The sequence below is a fragment of the Empidonax traillii genome, unplaced genomic scaffold (assembly GCF_003031625.1).
Source record: "Empidonax traillii isolate 1590-97213 ecotype Southwest subspecies unplaced genomic scaffold, ASM303162v1 scaffold302:size813347, whole genome shotgun sequence".
Classification (NCBI taxonomy): Eukaryota; Metazoa; Chordata; class Aves; order Passeriformes; family Tyrannidae; genus Empidonax; species Empidonax traillii.
The window spans coordinates 315,465-332,586 of NW_020955495.1; the positions used below are offsets into that span (position 1 = coordinate 315,465).

The window sequence follows — 17,122 nt, forward strand, 5'->3', positions numbered from 1 at the left end:
CCTGGTGCTATTACTCCATTATTATACAGCCTTGCTGCTCTGATGGACAAACTGCTTAGAAGATTCACCCATTTCAGTTAAACAACTCACTGTTTCAAGTCAAAGAGTCTACCTCGATCCTCTGTTGGTTTTAGATGTACAAGAGAGCAAAACCTTGTTCTGTTACTTTAGCCCGCAAATATGAGGGTTGGCACACAAGGAGAGGCTCTCTTAGACACATGGTGTCATTTTTACATCCTGGCTTTTCAACCAGAACCATTATTTAAGTATTTTCTTCAAGCTATGCATTGTTTCTCCATTCATGTGCTTGGTACAAATCATCTGTCTCAGCTGAGGACAACCACTCATATTCCAAGGGTTGGCCTACCTGGCAGATACTACAGGCAGGCTCAGTTGGAGGTTTTAATATTTTCTTTTATCCTGTGGTAAGTGGAAGATAGGTAAAGAGGCATTCATCAGAAGGAGGGCCAACTGGGTAGGTGAGGGATCAAGCAAGGCATCATTATGTAAGTGGTCAGTCCCAGGTACTGTGCAGTACCATGCCTGGGTAGCTATGCCAGAGCTGTTCACTATTTGCATATTTGACAGTACTGGTCATAGAAACTATTTTGTCAGAAAATGCAAATGTGGTCAGGAGCAGAGGCCTCACAATTAGCATATGCCCTGAGTGCCAAATTATAGGTAACATATGTAATTTAATCTTTAGCATCGCTGAGACAGTAGTCATCTCCCTGTTCAAACTAAGATGAATGTCAAATGAGACTGCAACACTCCCTAGGATGGCATGCAGCAAACTGAGCTTTTTTACAGTCCCAATGCCATAAATGCTTTACCATCCAGACATCTGTATTGCACACCTCCACTTATCTTGATGGAACAACTCTATCTCTTCAGGCTCAGTGACATATTATTTAATGGAGCATACTCACAACCACTGAAACCCTAAAAATTGAGGAACAGGAAGCAAAGATAAGTCTGGTAGATTGAATTTCTTGGGAGTTTATCAGCCATAGAAAAGCACTTTGTTTTCTTGGTTCTTCCTGTATTTTTGTGACTACAACCTGAGAAATACCTTGGCTGTTTCAGAGGCTTCAAAATTTTTAAGCAGAGAGACAGACTGAAATCAAAGCAAGTTTATTTATGCAAAACAAACCAACATTTTTGTCACAGTCTCCCATGAACTCTTACTGTACAGGTAGAAGGTATTCTAGAAAGCCCTTATCGTAAACAACACCTAACAGATGAAAGCTTAATTTGTCTTTAGCAGTTACAACAGTGGGGTCCCTCATTTGGATAAACTTCAATACGCTGTTAATTGTACCTGCCTTCCTCCCCTAAAATTTTAAAATCCCGTTGGCTGATTTCAGCCTAGTGTATACAGAAAGCCAAAGGAGGAGGGCAACAAAATGGATAGATTTAATCTTCAAAAGAGAGGGCTCTGTGAAGCAGGACAGGGAATCCCTCACTGACCCATGCAGAACAGCTGAAGAAATTTGCCCTTGTCAGATGTCTCTGGATGCTCACAGAGGGAGCCTCTGGCCACCAAGTTTCATTGTTTTGTACTCCCTGCCATCCTGTGAATCTAATCCCCATGCTAGCACACATGTGTTTCTCAGGTGACATAGAGATGAAGGTCAAAGTAGTAGTATCACACTAGTAGAATAATGCACCCACTATGGACGATTTGGGACCTGCCCATGATGGGGATGATCTGGTGGTTAGCAGATCCTAGATGGCACTGGAAATCTGGCTAGAAAATGGCTAGGAAAGGGGGATGGGTTGCAGGATGGTACTCTGGGCCTGTGCAAAAATTGCTTCCTCTGTATGAGGCAAACAGCTCTTTGTTTTGGGTAGGAGAGGGGAGGCAGAGGACATTCATTAAAAGTGACACTGATTATTTCTATTAAAGAACTCTCAAGTGTGTTCTCTGCTCCATTTTGCCCTTTTGTAAAGTTAAAGCCAGAAGTGAGCAGATAATAATATCATTCTCTCGTGGTCTGAAACCATAACCACATCTCCTTTGTTCAGCATCAGGGCAGGAAGAGCAGGAGCTTCCCAGGCAATATGGTGATGCCAGCTCCAGGACGAGACCACTTCATCCCTAAAGGTGTGTTGCAACCCCTCTCCTCCTCCCCAAGTTCTGTTACTGTAGTGACTGCTTCCAAAAGCTGGCAGCAAGTTTTTACTAGGCCAGTGAGCTTCTGGTTTCATCTTCCCCCTCACCACTGCATTTGTTTTCTACATTTACTTCCTTTAGCACATAAAACTATAATACCATTGTTGTCTTTCCAGCTAACTTGTAACACAAAGCATTTAATGCCAATAAAAATATATTTGCACATATTGAAGGGCTGAATGGACTTTAGGTGGCATGAACACTTCAGCCTTGAAAGGCAATTTACTTTAGCCCGAAAAAATACAGCAATTTAACATCATTTGACTAAATAAGATGGTAGCTCTAGAAAGAAAAAAAGAAGTATGCAACATCTTATTCCATCGAAAATGTAGGTAGGAAAGGCAAAGGATGACTGCTCACTTGGAGTTTACCAAGAATATGATCCTTAATACTTCTTATTCTTGCATAAATGCCTTTGGCAATTAAAAGACCTGAAGTAAGTAGGATGCTTTTTTTTCCTATTACAATTGGACCCTCCAGGAGCAGTGAATCCCTTTACCACTCTGTCTAGCAAACAGGATCAGCTGGCAACTGACTCAATAAAATAGAGCACAGCAGGAAAAGAAAAAAACTATTTCCTGCCACAAGCAAAGTTTTCCTTTTAATTTATGATCTAATTTCATTTTTTTTATTATGATTTAATATGATTTAAATGTATCTCTTTGAAAATCTAAGAGGACAAGTGCCCAGATGGCTTGGCTGAGGGTTAAAATCAAGTTATATTTTGTTTGGGGTTTTGTGTGGGGATGGGAAAAGGAAACTCTCAGAGCCATAAGGATACTTAAATTAATTCAGATAGGCTCAGATGATTCAATAATTTACATTTCCCATGGATCTGCAGACTATAGAGTCATTTATATTAATGTAAAGCAAAGACACCATGACCTCAGAACAGACCCAGAACCTGCCAGTTGAATCTGGTCTTTAAAAGTAACAGAAAAATGAGCAAGGAAAATGAATAAAATACTTACAAGCAGGAAGAAGATATAGGGATACAAGCCAAATGACCAATGCACAGGTTGATTATCACGGCCAACTCTAAAGGGACTGCATCGTGAGAAAAGCACCTATAAAAAAGCAAATCGAAGCTTTAGTAATCAAAGCTTATTAATAACTACATTAGTAATAAAAAACTGCTCTTAGTGCCAGAAATTTCAGAAAAAAACCCAAACCAACTGGAATCCTGGCTTGTGTTTTATTCCTGCTGGTGACATTCTTCGGCTGCCCAGTTACAGCACTGCATGTGCAATATAAAAACCATGATCTTGAACTCTGCTTTACAGCCATTCTTTGATAACACCTTTCTCCTATTATTTTGCAGTATGTCTAGGACCGAGACAGACATCTGTCCCCTGGCACCTTTCTAAGCAACGGAGCACTGTATCTGCACTCCAATTCATTTCATATTATCCTCTAAAAATTCCTGCCAAGAATCAGCTCATTCAGATGACACACTATTATTTATTTATTCTCTTTATTTCATCTGCAGTTTAAGTTCACATACCTGAAATCCCCAAATTAAATACTAAATATGCACAAGGATAATTAGAAGAATTGTGTGGGCTACATGCATTCAATATCTAGAATTAAAATGTAGACCCTGAACTGTTTTTACTTAAGTAAATTAAATATCTTGTATATGAAGAAGCAATCCCAGAAAATGCAGATTAAAGCAAAAGTAGGGCTACTTTCAGAAAGATCCTCCCCTCTGGGAGAGAAAAGACACTTTCACAATCATTGTACATCTCAGAGCTCTACCTTTTCAGCACATTTGGTTCAACTGCTTTAGAGAAGCAGATCTCTGGGGATGGATGTTAATGCATTGTTGTATTGCTTTTATCCCTTCAGTCACTGAATCACTTATGGTTTAAGCCTCTCCAAGTTCAATATAGAAAATTATCTCATGCAGCTGTTAAAAGTCAGTACTGTTGAAATCCAAATGTTTTGATAACATTGACTATAGTAATGTTCTACCCAGAGGAAGTCAGACAGCTTCCTGACCATCTCGCTGTGCAGAAGGAGAGGTAGGAGGCTGCAGATGAACACCAATGTCAACTCTCCCAGGTATGGACCCAGGACATCCTCTGGATGTGAGGGCATGCACCATGCCACCTTGCCCAGAAGCAGGTAGGCTGAAGCAGGTGGTGGTACTAGGATGGAGAGGGGGTACATGAGCCCCATATACCTTTTCTCTAGCAAATATGCCTCACATAACAAAGAGCTCTATACTATGTCCTTCAGTTTTGTCTGCTGATAGCAGGCACCCTTTCCCTTCCCTTCCCTTGACGTCTTTCAGAACAGCTCTCTTGGAGAAAAGATTCGTGAATCTCTGCAACAGGGACTGTATCTTCAAACAAGACAAGTATAAATGATTTTGCTTCTTTTCCAGCTTTCTTTTGTCTCTCTACCCCCAGATACACAGAGCACTGCTTTTGCCCATTTGGTCCTTCATTCACCCCAACAGCTGGTGAGGCGAAGGAAACAGAACCCACCAAGTCTTGAACTTATTGAACAAGCCAGAGATGAAGTGCGAAACACAAGGCATCCTCAAGGCTCCTTAAATGAAGGCATCTTATTCAAATGGCAAGTGTACTCAGTGAGAAGGGGAGGTCTGAGCTTTTGATTACCTTTGAAGAATAAATATCTGGACCAGTTTGATTACCTTTGAAGAACAGATCAGAACATCAAGAAGCTTATCTTCAGAAGACCCCTCAGCATACACAGTTGTATCCCACAGTCCTTCATCCTTCTTGCACTACTTTAATGCCCTTCACAGCTGTTTTCACTGTCTCAGCTGCAGCACTAGCCCACAGAAGGATTTGGCCCAAACAGTGTATTCATTCTCATTGACATCAAGATATGGAGAAGCAGGGTATCCTGTTTCCTGTATCTCTCAGGATGTGAATGGGTAAGGAATCTCACTGCTGTACATCTGGGACCTTAGATAGAGAAAGGGGGTCCTTCTGATCCTGCCTCCCATGGGAGGATCAATTTGAATCTCACCCCAAAAGACATACAGTCGCCAGGGAAATTAGTCTCCTCCTTGTGCTGATGTGCTAAACATATTTTTTTCCCACTTTCATTGAAAATTTCTGGTGAAAAATTACAGGCTGCTGAAAAAAAAAAAAAATCACCCAAAACTCAACAGTCTACTCCTGACTGACGATAGTGATGGGTCAGATTTCCTGATGTCCAGCCCCAGCTTTATTCCCTTCATTGGCACTCTGAATAACTTTTGTTACTGACACTCTCAGCAAAATTCAACCCAGTCAGAAATCTCAAAAACCTTTGAGTTTCTAAAGTTTAATGACAGTGGGTGATCAGATAGAGGGGACATGAAGGTTCACAGAGCCATTTGGTTGCCCCTAATAGCTTTAAATCTTGATAATTGACTTCTACCATCAAACACAGCTGCTAAGTTGTCACTATCAGAGTAAGAGACCCCAGGTGCCCATCTGGAAAGGAGGTCCAGGGCAAGGCTAGACAAGAAAGAGGGAGAAACCAGCGGGTATCAGGAATCCTTAATTTCTGCATTTTGTATAATGACTTCTTATTTGATTTCTTGCAACCCCAGATTTGGAAGTTTTGTTTGAATAGAAAATTTAGTGTAGTGTGGAATGGCTGCTTAATGAGAAATGAAAATTCCATTAAAATCCATTTTCCTCAGCAGAACACGTATATGAAACTATTTCAACTGTTCCTGCTTTATTGTCTCCTTTCATGGTTGAGCCATCCCATTCCTGCTACCCCTCCTTGCCAAGGCCACAAGTGGCTGTGCGGAGCATCCCACTGACACTGATAAGCCTTTTAGGAGAAGGTGTCATCCAGTTGGGGAGAGGGGGTTTAGGGGTGAGGGTAGAGGAATGATGATGTAAATAATCTCAGAACAAACAAAAAGTAATTAAACTTTTCTACGTTATGCCCGACTCTTAACATGGGCTGCTGATAACCACCTTTTATATTTGACACAAACAGACTGGTGCTGGGCTCCACAATTGGGGCCAAAGGGCCAGTGCAGTGGAGGGCTGTGTACTGTGTTTGCCCTTCTGGAAGCCACACAGATTTCTCTTGGGGCAGTGCTTCAGGTCCTCCACACCCTTTACTCAGAGCAAAACCTACCAGATAAAACATCAAGCCCCAGGGCAAGCAGTCCTTATTATCAGAGCTTGCTTTCATTTTTCATCACCCTCACATGTGAGGCTAACAACTTGCAGGGCTCAGTCCCTCAGATTCAGCATCCCTCCAGGTAAAGAGGGGAAAAAACCCTCAGAAATATCAGGTATAGTCCCCTTCATGTACAAGGAATACAGTTTTAGGACAAAATGTGGCTAAATCTGGAATTGAATGGATTTAAGGCCTCTGTTGTCTCTTTCAGTGCTGCAGCACAGCAACCTGACCGATGCCAGATGAGGTGGCTGCACAACATGAGTGTACCTGAGAGCCTGCATCTCTCATACTCATGTGGGCACATCCACTCCCATCTCAGGAGACCTCTGTGCAGACTTCAGCAAGGGGCTCTGCTGAACAATAAGTGGCCTTTACCTTTGCTAGTTAATAGGCTTATTAGTCCTTAACTAATGAACTGTGACCCAGAAAGTGGAATCCTGATTAATAAGAAAACACTTTCCTATTGTAAAATTCAGCTGACATAGTGGCTTTAATGTATTTTATTAAAAAAAAAAAAAAGGGTATAGTACATATCAAACCCAAAAATGTCAAGCAGATTTCACTTTAGCTTAGAAATCCTGACACAGTATAAACTAGGACAGAATTTTGTACACTTGGTTCAAAAGGAATCTCTCTTAATGCATCATTTTGTTTCAGATATTTTTTTTCTCTGCAAAAAAGGCAGATTGTAGTACCAACTACATACTGTGAACTTAAATGCAAGGGAATTTTAGACACAGATGTGCTATCACAGTAACTTCATTCACTGTAACTCTGCCTCCACACTCCAGTGGCTCAGTGTACTTTACCGAGAAAAGTAAGAAAATAACCTTCTCCTTTGATTCTCTGTTTCCCCTCACTGATACAATAAAGATCTCTATCCCTGCGACATTCATTATTTTATCAATGCATGCTGCATGCACGCCCTCCCTTGACAAAGCATTGACCATGGCATTATCCTATCTGTGTTTGTGTGCCTAATATTTACATATAGTCACTGTTTGCAATACAATCTGCAATAACTTGGGCAAGGATACAACACTATTGCAAAGGGACTTGCATTGAACCACACTGTAAGCATAAGGGGACAGGGTTGCACCTGAAATGCCAAAAAAGAGCAAGGATAATGTGGACTATGAAAGGAGACTTTCTGCTAGTACTAGATGGAGTGATCTGTTCGACAAGTGCCTCTCAGATGTCCTAGCTTTAGAGGACAATGTTGTGCTCAAATCCAGAGCCAGAATAATTCCAGTGACAAGGATGGTGGCAGCAGTGGTGAGGGCTTGTCTTAAGCATCTCACCAGGCAGCTGCTGAAGGCATCACAGCAAAAGGGAATGTGCTGGGACATTTCAAAGAAATTAAATAAATGATGGACAAGATGCCTGCATGAAACTACAAGTAAGTGCAAGGTGGAGCTCAGGGAAACACAAAGATGATGGCTTGAGGGAGACAGAGAGCACAGGCTGATCAAAGCCCAGGGGGTATGTCTTGGTAAAGCCTGAGAGGTGGTACATCACGAATGGGGACACCTGAAAGTGAAGCCTGTGACTGACATGTCCGATGCAGGGGAGAAGGGGGAGCAGCAGAAGGACTGACAAAGAAGGGAGATGAAGACGAAGTGGCAGGCTAAGAGGTGGGCTTTGCAGCAGCGCCATGGATCGGCTATGTCGTAACAGGACTTCCTCTGCGCAAGCCAGGAAAAGGAGGTAACCGCAGTCATGAAGACACAGGGGGAGGAATGCTTGCAAAAGAGTGGAGGAGGTAGAGGTGAAAATATATCGAATTTTTAGTAATGGATTTTTTAAATTCCAAGTCTCAAACCTATCAGAAACATTAGATTTTTCAGCAACTTCTGAGTGTACTCTGTTGTTAAGATAATTCCTCTTCTTCTTCTACACAGATAGGGTGCCAGGAGGAAAAACTGTGTTGCTTCCTGCCTCTAATGAGGAATTTACAGGATAAGCTTATTTGCACTGCACCAGTAAGACCCAACTATGAACAAAGACACTTGCCAGACATGAGCTATCCCAGTTCAGCCTTTTACATTTGAACAGGTTAACAAAATGCCAATGCCAATAACTGCATATACATACAGTCATCTATATGGTGATAATACTAGATTAGACTTCAATGCTGAAATAGCCCAGGACCCCTTCCCCACCAGTTCAAGGTCCTACAGCATTTATCCTGTTGACAGCGAAGCACACTTACTAGATACAGCAAGTAGCAGTCAGCACGCAGGCAAGCCTGTGCACCAGAGCAGAGGAAAGCTGGGGAAACATGAAGGAGGCAGGGGTGACATATGCCTGCTTTTCCTTCCCTCACCTTGGGTAACATGGATGACCTAGTCTGAGGAAGAGGTGGGGAAGGAAGGCAGCCAGTATACAGCTACAACCAGCAACAGTCCCTAAAGGGGATTAGGTATTACAGAAAGAAAGCAGCTGGTGGTTTCAGGTTGCCTTTCGTTTCAGTCTGTTCAGGCACAGAAAAGTCATAGTGGGTTCAAAATGACTGTAAAAAGCAAAATCACAAGGAAACAGGTATTGACCCTCCATCCGGACCCCTTATCAGAATAAAACTGCCAGTATGATATACATCCTGTAGGGTCCAGATTTTGTACGTCTCCACTTTTCTCCTATTCTACTATAATTAACTAAGAATTAAATGATAGTCAATATGTATTCCTAACTGTCTTTGCTTATATAAATGTTAATCAACATGGCACATGCTCAGCCCTTTACCACTATTTTCACAATTTTCCTCCAACTGTTTAGCATTTGCAAGGGTAGGAAGAGTTTGCTTTCTGCTCCAAACTTTATTACCTCTACCAAGATGATGTTGTAACAGCCTGCAGCTTTTAGCTGGATATAAAGTGTTTGGAAAAGGCACATTTTTATGCACCCATCCTGTTTTCTTTTTCTACTGCTGTGCTGTCTAAGCTCGGCTCTTCTTTCAATACGTTGGATAGGCATGTTACAATTTATTTGCAGAGGGAGCAATTCTTTTCCCGTCATCTTCCCGCAAACAATGTGAAAGAGCACACGGATGGCAATCTATGCTTATGCCCACAGAGCAAAGAATGTGCTCGCACAGTGATGACCCAATGCTCTGCACTATCACACCCCTGGTCTGCAGCATCTTTCAGCAATGGAAACCAGCCTGTGCCTCCCTTCTCTCCGCATCCCTCCTTCCAGAACCAGCGCAACCCCCACGCTGTCCCCACGCTCTCTCAGTGCGTTCCCCTTTCTGCCTCCAACAAAAGCGATTTCTCCGAACCCAAGAAGAGTTCATTCAGTTCAAGCACTTTGACAACCTACGAAGTGAGCTAGGCTAGAAATAGGTTCTTTACAAAACACGTTTGCGAACGATCAAACACAGGCCTAACACGTACCTCAGTTAAACGCTTGTGAAAATCAAATGCCCTTGGTTACGGCACAGGACAGGCAAACCGCTGAGAAGGCTCTCTCGGAGCAGCAGCACCGGCGAGGCACGGCGGGCGCTGCTCCCGAGCTCACGGCGGCTTCCCAAGCCCACCGGGACCCGCCTCAGCCGGTGCCGGACAGCGGGAGGAGCAGCCCCGGCGCTGCGGGACGTGCGAGCAACAGCGCCCTGCCGCTAGGCAGCCCTGCCCGCCGAGAGCACGAACAACGCGCACGGGGTACTAGGGCAGGGGGGAGAAAAAACACCCCAAGCCCGGAGTGCCCACCTCCCTTGGCAAAGGGAGACGGCTGACCCCGCCGGGATGCTCCGCCTCAGGCGCAACCAGCAAGCGCGGAACCTTCCTGCCCGCAGCCGCCCGGCTGGGGCCGGGGCAGCTCCGCTCACCGCTCTCCGCTCTGCGCTCACCACGCCCGGCTCCCAGTGCGGCTCCTCCTGCCCGGCTCGGGCTGACTCCGGCTCCGTTCCCGGCTCCCGCTGCCGTCCGTCCCGCGCGGCCGCCGGGGCGGCACCACCCCCGGCCCGCCCCCCGCCCGGCCCCACCGCCCCCCGCCCGCTGCCTCTCTCTGCTGCGGGGCCGCGGCGCAGGAGGGCAGTCGCTGCCGCATCTCCCCGCACGGACGGTCCCCTCCTCTATGTCAGGGGCTGAGGGCTGGGGACAGGGGGTCGTCCCGCCCGCCCTGCGAGCCCTCTGTGTGCGAGCCTGGGAGAGGCGCTGCACTCACCTGGAAGGGAGGCGAACCCTTCGCCTCACTGGCGTTAGAGGGTGGAGGTCACCGGGCATCGTGGCAAACCCGCCCCAACGCCTGGGTCTTACCGTCCCACGGCCGTCCCATAGCATACATCCTCGGGGCTAATCTTTTTCCTAAGAGTCCGTGTGAAGTCCGTATTCCCCAGGGCAGAACGACCCGTGGGAAATGCAGGCTCCTTCGGGGCAAACCGTCTGCAAAGGGTCTGATAGTGGCAGCACAGCTGGGAGCTGGGCACAGCGAGGGAGTGGGTTAGAAAAGAGGTGCCCTGGGAAGTGGAAACTTGCAGGTGTCTTTTGAGAACTCTTCCAAGTTTTCAAGGTCTCTCAGGGATACTCTGACATCATGTACATGACAGTGAATTAATTGCTGTGCCAAGACCAACTGAGATAATGACTATAAGGTAGTGTAAATGACAATAAAATCTCGCTTCTCTAGTTTACTTGGAGCATGACTTACCTACAAATATCACATGCTCTGGAACCAAATAGTGAGAAAATGCTGGCTAGATCAGGCACACTTCCTTCTGTGGACACTGTGGCAAGAAAGGCTCAGCTGGCTTCTGGTATACTTGTCTCATCCACTATGATTTTTTTTTTGGCCAAATGACTTTACTGTGGGTTAGAAATCAGTGATGAGCACTGTGAAGAGCAGATGGGGAGTATAATGCACCCTCTGCAGTTCAGTCTTGTATCTGGCTAATGTCCATGTGAAGTTCTGAAAGGATGTTGGGAAAGGTTGTTCTTCATTTTAAATTGCTCTTAGGGAGCTGTGCAGTTCTTAATATGCTGCGGAGGCACTTCTGTGAATTGTACTTTCTTTGATACAGTCTACACAGTTCCAGTAGAAGAGTAGCTTGGAATTTCATGGAACAGTCAGTTTTGGAAGAACAAGACATATGAATAAATAGATAAAACTTAAAGGGAAAATCATTCCCAAGACTGAACCATATTTCTCCTTGATAAAACTGGTGAGTGCAGTGGCATAAAAAAGATATGAGGTTGGCTTTCAAGTGGCAAAAATGCTCTTTCTGTATTTCACCTCTGAAAAAGGAAGTAAATGTTTTTGTGGATTTGGGGGTGGTTTTTTATCTGGGTATGGCTTTTCAGGGTGGAAAGTGATGTGCATGGTATATGTACACAGAAAGAACAGCCTGTAAGTTAGTGGTATGATATCCCTAACCTAGAAGCAGACCACTGGCTCACTTCAACTTGTAGCCACACTTGACAGTGAACTTGCTGATTGCAAGAGCTTTTGTGGAAATAATACACAAAGCCTGTTGAAACTGGAGGGAAAGAAAAATTGTAGACAGCTACTACAGTACTGGCAATGATTAGGTTAGTTGTGAAGAATCCTGCTGAAACCATTTTTAAAAATATCGAGAATTTGCTATATCCTTTCTTATTTGTGTACTCAGACTAGAGGACTCTTCAGTACAATCCCTGTGTCTGGGATGTCACTGGATATAAACAGAGACAGATGGTGCATTAAAGTTCTCAACATTCGTTTTGCATATAGATAGGAGCCCAGGTACAAAACTCTAAGGAGACAGGAGAAGCAAAAGTGGTAAAGCAAAATGATTGGATCTTGAAAAAAGAAAGAAGCCAAGAGAAATGTTTCTATTATAGCTCTATTGTTCTAGCAGTGGAATTGCAAGCTGGGACATACATCAAGATTGTCCCCAGGGTCAAGCAGGAGGAAGACAAGGAAAAGCAAAAGCAACAGAGCTGAAGTGACTGCTAATCCAGGCATGCTGTTGCTGGCACTGGCCACAAAAATCAGTGTTTTCTAAAGAAAATGAATTGTGATCTCTTGGACTTCTATCACTTTACTGGATTTTAGTTCAAAGCCTAATCCACTAAGGAATGAGGAAATTCTCAAGTGCTTCCTACTGATGACCGTGCTTATCCCACATCATTAGCCATAGTCACTACTAATCCTTAACTCTAGAAGAAACTCAGAAGTCAGATCCAGATCTATCCAGTAAGTCTCACAATCTCAACCTACATAACACTGGTTAGGTCATATCATCCTATCTTGTACAGCTACAAAAAAAAATACCAGTACTTGGGCAATGAGTGGGAATTCATTTTTGCAGCTGTTCTCTGATTTTTCACTCTTTTCCTGAATAAAGCAGCTCTCAAGGGGAGGTGAACAGCACTGTTAGAATAGGGTATGGTTTTTTCGGCAAAGGAGAACAGGGCAAAAAGGCTTTTGTGCTTCTTGGAGGTCACTGGTATTTCTTTAAGTGTTTTAGCTTGGGTTACATCACTGATGTCCTGCTGCTCTTTGTGGCTTGTTCATTTGCCATGAGCTGCTCAGTGACATTGGGTAAAGCTGCACCAGAGGAGTTGTCAGCAAGATCAGGCTTCTCAGTCAACTCTGGTAGCTGTGTCAGGACCTCATGCAGAGGCCATGGTAGTGGGAAGTGCTGCAGCTCCAAAGTAATTAAATTGCTCTTTTATTGCTCTTCTTCCTCCTGGCTTTTTGTGCAAATAGCACAGTGTGAGCTGGCCATTCCTCAGAATGGCGTCTTTCATGCATAATGTGTCTCAAAATGTTTTGCAATGATAAAATACACCAATGGAGCATTAAACAGCAAAATGGGAAGACAGATCGTTTCAGAGAAGGTTTGAAAAAGAGATGACAGTACAGCAGAAAAAAAAGCAGAAAAAATATATAGAGTCTTCAGATGGTGAGAATACAAAAAAAAAAAAGGTAATTACAAATCCACTTTTTTTTTTTTTTTTTTTTTTTTTTTTTTTTTTTTTTTTTTTTTTTTTTTTTTTTTTTTTTTTTTTTTTTAATGCAGTTGCAGCCAGATAAGTACTGACTTTGCCCTGGAGTCAGAGTGTTAGCTTGAAGGTCAGGAGAGTGCACTGGGTGGGTATGGTTGACTCTGAGGTTCTGGCCTGGAAAGGGCACATCAAGGAGATGCGGTTTGACTGTTGCTGAGTGAGATTAGGCCTCCAGAGCGGTGTCATTCCTGCTGCTACTGGACTGCCTACAAGACAGCATGGCTGTAGTGAATTTAATAAAGCTTTTCTGTCTTAGAATGCAGAAAAGTATGGGAAATTCCAAATTACTGTTATTATTATTACTGTTTTGATGGTTCTGAATATGATTTCCTGTACCTGCTCAGAGTCATTAGGTGGTGGAGTAAGCAAACACTTTCTTAGTTCCTCCACATGGTAGGAATGTCTGCCAACAGAGTTGCTATATCCATGCTGTCTGCTTGGCTTCACTGTCTTTTTGCTTTAGTATTCCATCCAGGTGTACAGAGCTTGGGGAACTTCAAAGAAGTAGATGGAATTCCAGCCTTCTGCAGGCTATTTCAATGTGAAATGCTGAACATTTTATGTTGTCATGAAATCAGACACCAAAGAAATGTTTTATCCAAATTTCTCCCTTTATCTTTGTGGTTAGAATCTGTGCCTTGCAACTTTTTATCCTCACAAAGACACAGTAACTTACTTATTGAAGTGTATGGTTGGATGCTGGTCAGCCAAATTATGCATCTAACGGAGCCATATCTTAGGACTCTGAAGATAAGTCTTTCTGAAACGCTTAAATTCCCTTTGTTGTCAGTGGAAAGTATCAGGCGATCATGAAAACCTCCAGAGGGAGTTCTTACTCATCGAAGTTTGAGTACAGGCGTTAGGTGTACATGACCTTTTCTGGTGGCTTTAAAGCCATTTATCTTTCTCCTTTTGACTACCTAGGGAATTTAGGGACTTCCTCGGAAAGGGCTGTTTCACTACACTACTAAGATATAGAAACATAGCAGTTAAATAAACTAAATCCCACCCAAGAAAATCAGATCCTCATCTGTCCAGCTAAGATATGCACTTTCAATATATACATATAGAGAATGCAGTTCTCCTGAGAGCCAGGATAAAAATAAACCCCTCTGCTCTTTAGAAAGATAGTCCTTTCCCCGGAATGTTGGCTCTGCCCTTGCTCTTCACAGAGCTTACAGGGGAAGGCAGTGAGTAGTGACACCTTCCTGAACCTGACTATGTTGTCTTAGTGCCTCGATTTGTACTCAGCTTGTAGCACTGCCTTCAGCACCTATTTTGTCTTGTATTTTTTTGTGAATATGGTGGCTGAAAATTAATGAGTTTTCAGGGTAACATTTTCTGGTATTGGAAAGGTTTCAACACTGTAATTTACATAAACATTACTATTTAATAATGGCTGACACTGCAAATGGAAAAAGTCCTAAAAGACTTATTTAGCCAATATTTAACTTCTAATTCCTCCATCACATAAAAGATACTTGTTAATGCAAGGACTGTCTAAATGAATTCTAAAGCTCAATTAACTCAATCGTTAGATGTTTTTAAAATACTGTTACATGACTATTAGACCTAGAATTCTCTAGATACCTCTGGTCTTTTTAATTACCTGCAGTCATTATAAAGAGCAGTCACTGCAAAGTTCATTCATTTTTTCCATGCTTCCTACTAATCCATTTAGGAACTTTGCCATCGAGCAACCTCAGGAGAGGTTGTCTTTAATGAGACCCCTATGGAATAATGGGATATTAATTTCCCTAAATGTCACTTGTATCATATTAACATATTCACTTGCTAATAAAGGGACAAGCGCCCCATATGCTGCTTATTTGTGATGTAAAACCTTGGCATGGGTCAAGTCTGTCTGTTGATAATTAACATTTTTCATAGAATCTTTTTAATGTTTATAAGTTGGTTCTTTGTTTAGGACATATCTGCATTGAGGTACATTAAGTACACAGATAATGTCCCAGGTCAGACAGTGATGTCTTCTCATGTCCAAGGACTGCTGCTTCTTCTGGGAATCAGGGTGCATGAATAGTCAACAGCAAATCCTGCACAGAGCCAGATGAGAAGGTTGCACTTGATTTTTAAAGGCAATGAAATTCATACATAACTTATGATGAATAAATAGTTCTGCAAGCACTGCAACCACAAGAATTTGTTTTCTTGGAGATTTGTGTTTTGTGTCTAATGGCAGATTAAACCCATAATCTGTGTCATTTTGGACTTGATTCAGTTGCCCACAGATACCATTCATGACATTTTAGATATCATAGGATACCTGAGACATTGTGGAATGCTGGTAGATACAAAAAGGGCTTATAGAAAACATTCAGGTTTCTTACTTGATAACTAGGATGCAGGCAGGATACCTAGGAACATCTCAAATGGCACTTAGCTGAGATGAGCACTAGTTCTCCACTATCTGTATTGGTATCTTGGGTGCTCAGCTCCCATAATCTCCAAATATCCACATACAATTAAGTACTTTAATGAAAATCCAAGTAACCAACTCCTATCCCCCTTTATATTTATTTATTTATTTATTTATTTATTTATTTATTTATTTTATTCTATTACTTTTGTCAGGCAGTAGCTGTCATCTGGGAAGGGTTTCTGTCCTCATAAATCTCACTCGAACTCGAAAAGCTTTAAGAGCAAAACCAGGATTTCCAAAATCAAGTGTTGTTCTGTACCTTTGACTTCCCTGCAGCCCACAATCTCTCCCAAAAGCATATCTATTTTTCACTGATATCCATAGCCTTTGCTGATATAACCAGTTGGTGGTTTTGCTCAGATTATATGTATGTGTATTTTTCTATGAAGCCAGACTGAGCATGGCTTTTAAATTGTAGAATCTGGTCACAGCTATGTGTTGCATTTCGTCATTTTAATTGCTGTATCATATAAAGAGTTAGCCAACACTATTCTCTGTAATAGTAACTGATAAACTCCCAGATCAGAGTTTCTCTCCTTATAATACACATTCAAAGTGCCATTCAAAACATAATTTTGTCTTTAGTCAGATGATCCACTTATGAGAACTGCATATACCCAAGGAAGAGCTACTCTGGTATCCTCACCTGTGATGTTTTAACATTCATGTCATTTTCAAAAGGTAGTTATGTAGCTGTTAATTAATCAAGACATTACAAATCTGATGCCAATGTGCTCTACAGCCATCTAATACCATTCTGTCAAAGCAGAAGTGCTTTGAAGTGGGTACAAATGTGATCTAAGATGATTTTAAAGCCCCATTACATTACAAGGTACTCCAAAGTGGCCTAATTGAAAATCAGGATCTCCATCACAAAGATAAATGATCCCACCGAAAGATCAAACTCATCCCCACAAAACAGCAGAAGCAACAATAGTAGAGACAAATCTCATCAGTGGCCTCTTGTCTGAAGCCTACAGAGCCAGCTGCGAAGCCAATAATGAGAAGGGAAAACCAATCCAAAGCACAAGACATATCTCATGTGGGGCTGTCTTTTACTCAGGGGATGAAGCACAGCTACTGCAGCCCATCTATTTATGTCAGATGAAATATTCCCAAAGGAGTCCTCTCTCTCCTTAGAAGGCACTTTTTTTTTTTTTTTAATACATTAATAAATTCTGAGCTGAGAAAAACCTAAAGCAGTGTAAGGAAAGGAAGTTCATTATAATTCAGAGAAGTGGGAGGTTTTTTGATAATTTTAGCATCTCAATGGTCAGTGGCTGCTGCTTCTCTTTGTCCATGAGGGGTAACATTGCCTTTTCCTGCAGTGTCTCTGTTTCATCAAAAATCGGA

General features: G+C 42.6%; 1 protein-coding gene across 6 annotated transcripts in view; it reads right to left on the reverse strand.

Annotated features, from left to right (window-relative positions):
- SERTM1 (serine rich and transmembrane domain containing 1) overlaps nt 1-11,009 on the reverse strand; it is a 28,265-nt gene extending 17,256 nt beyond the window's left edge. For 2 of the 6 annotated variants that reach the window (XM_027890895.1, XM_027890900.1), the window contains exons 1-2: nt 9,736-10,292; nt 3,148-3,243 (exon numbers count right to left, since the gene is read on the reverse strand). The gene's annotated coding sequence lies outside the window, so the exon portion shown is untranslated. Of the gene's footprint in view, nt 1-3,147; nt 3,244-8,555; nt 8,615-9,735; nt 10,308-10,990 lie in introns of those variants that run through there. The other 4 variants (XM_027890896.1, XR_003572014.1, XM_027890899.1 and 1 more) reach the window with 4 other exon arrangements.
- Between the last annotated feature and the right edge of the window lie 6,113 nt (nt 11,010-17,122).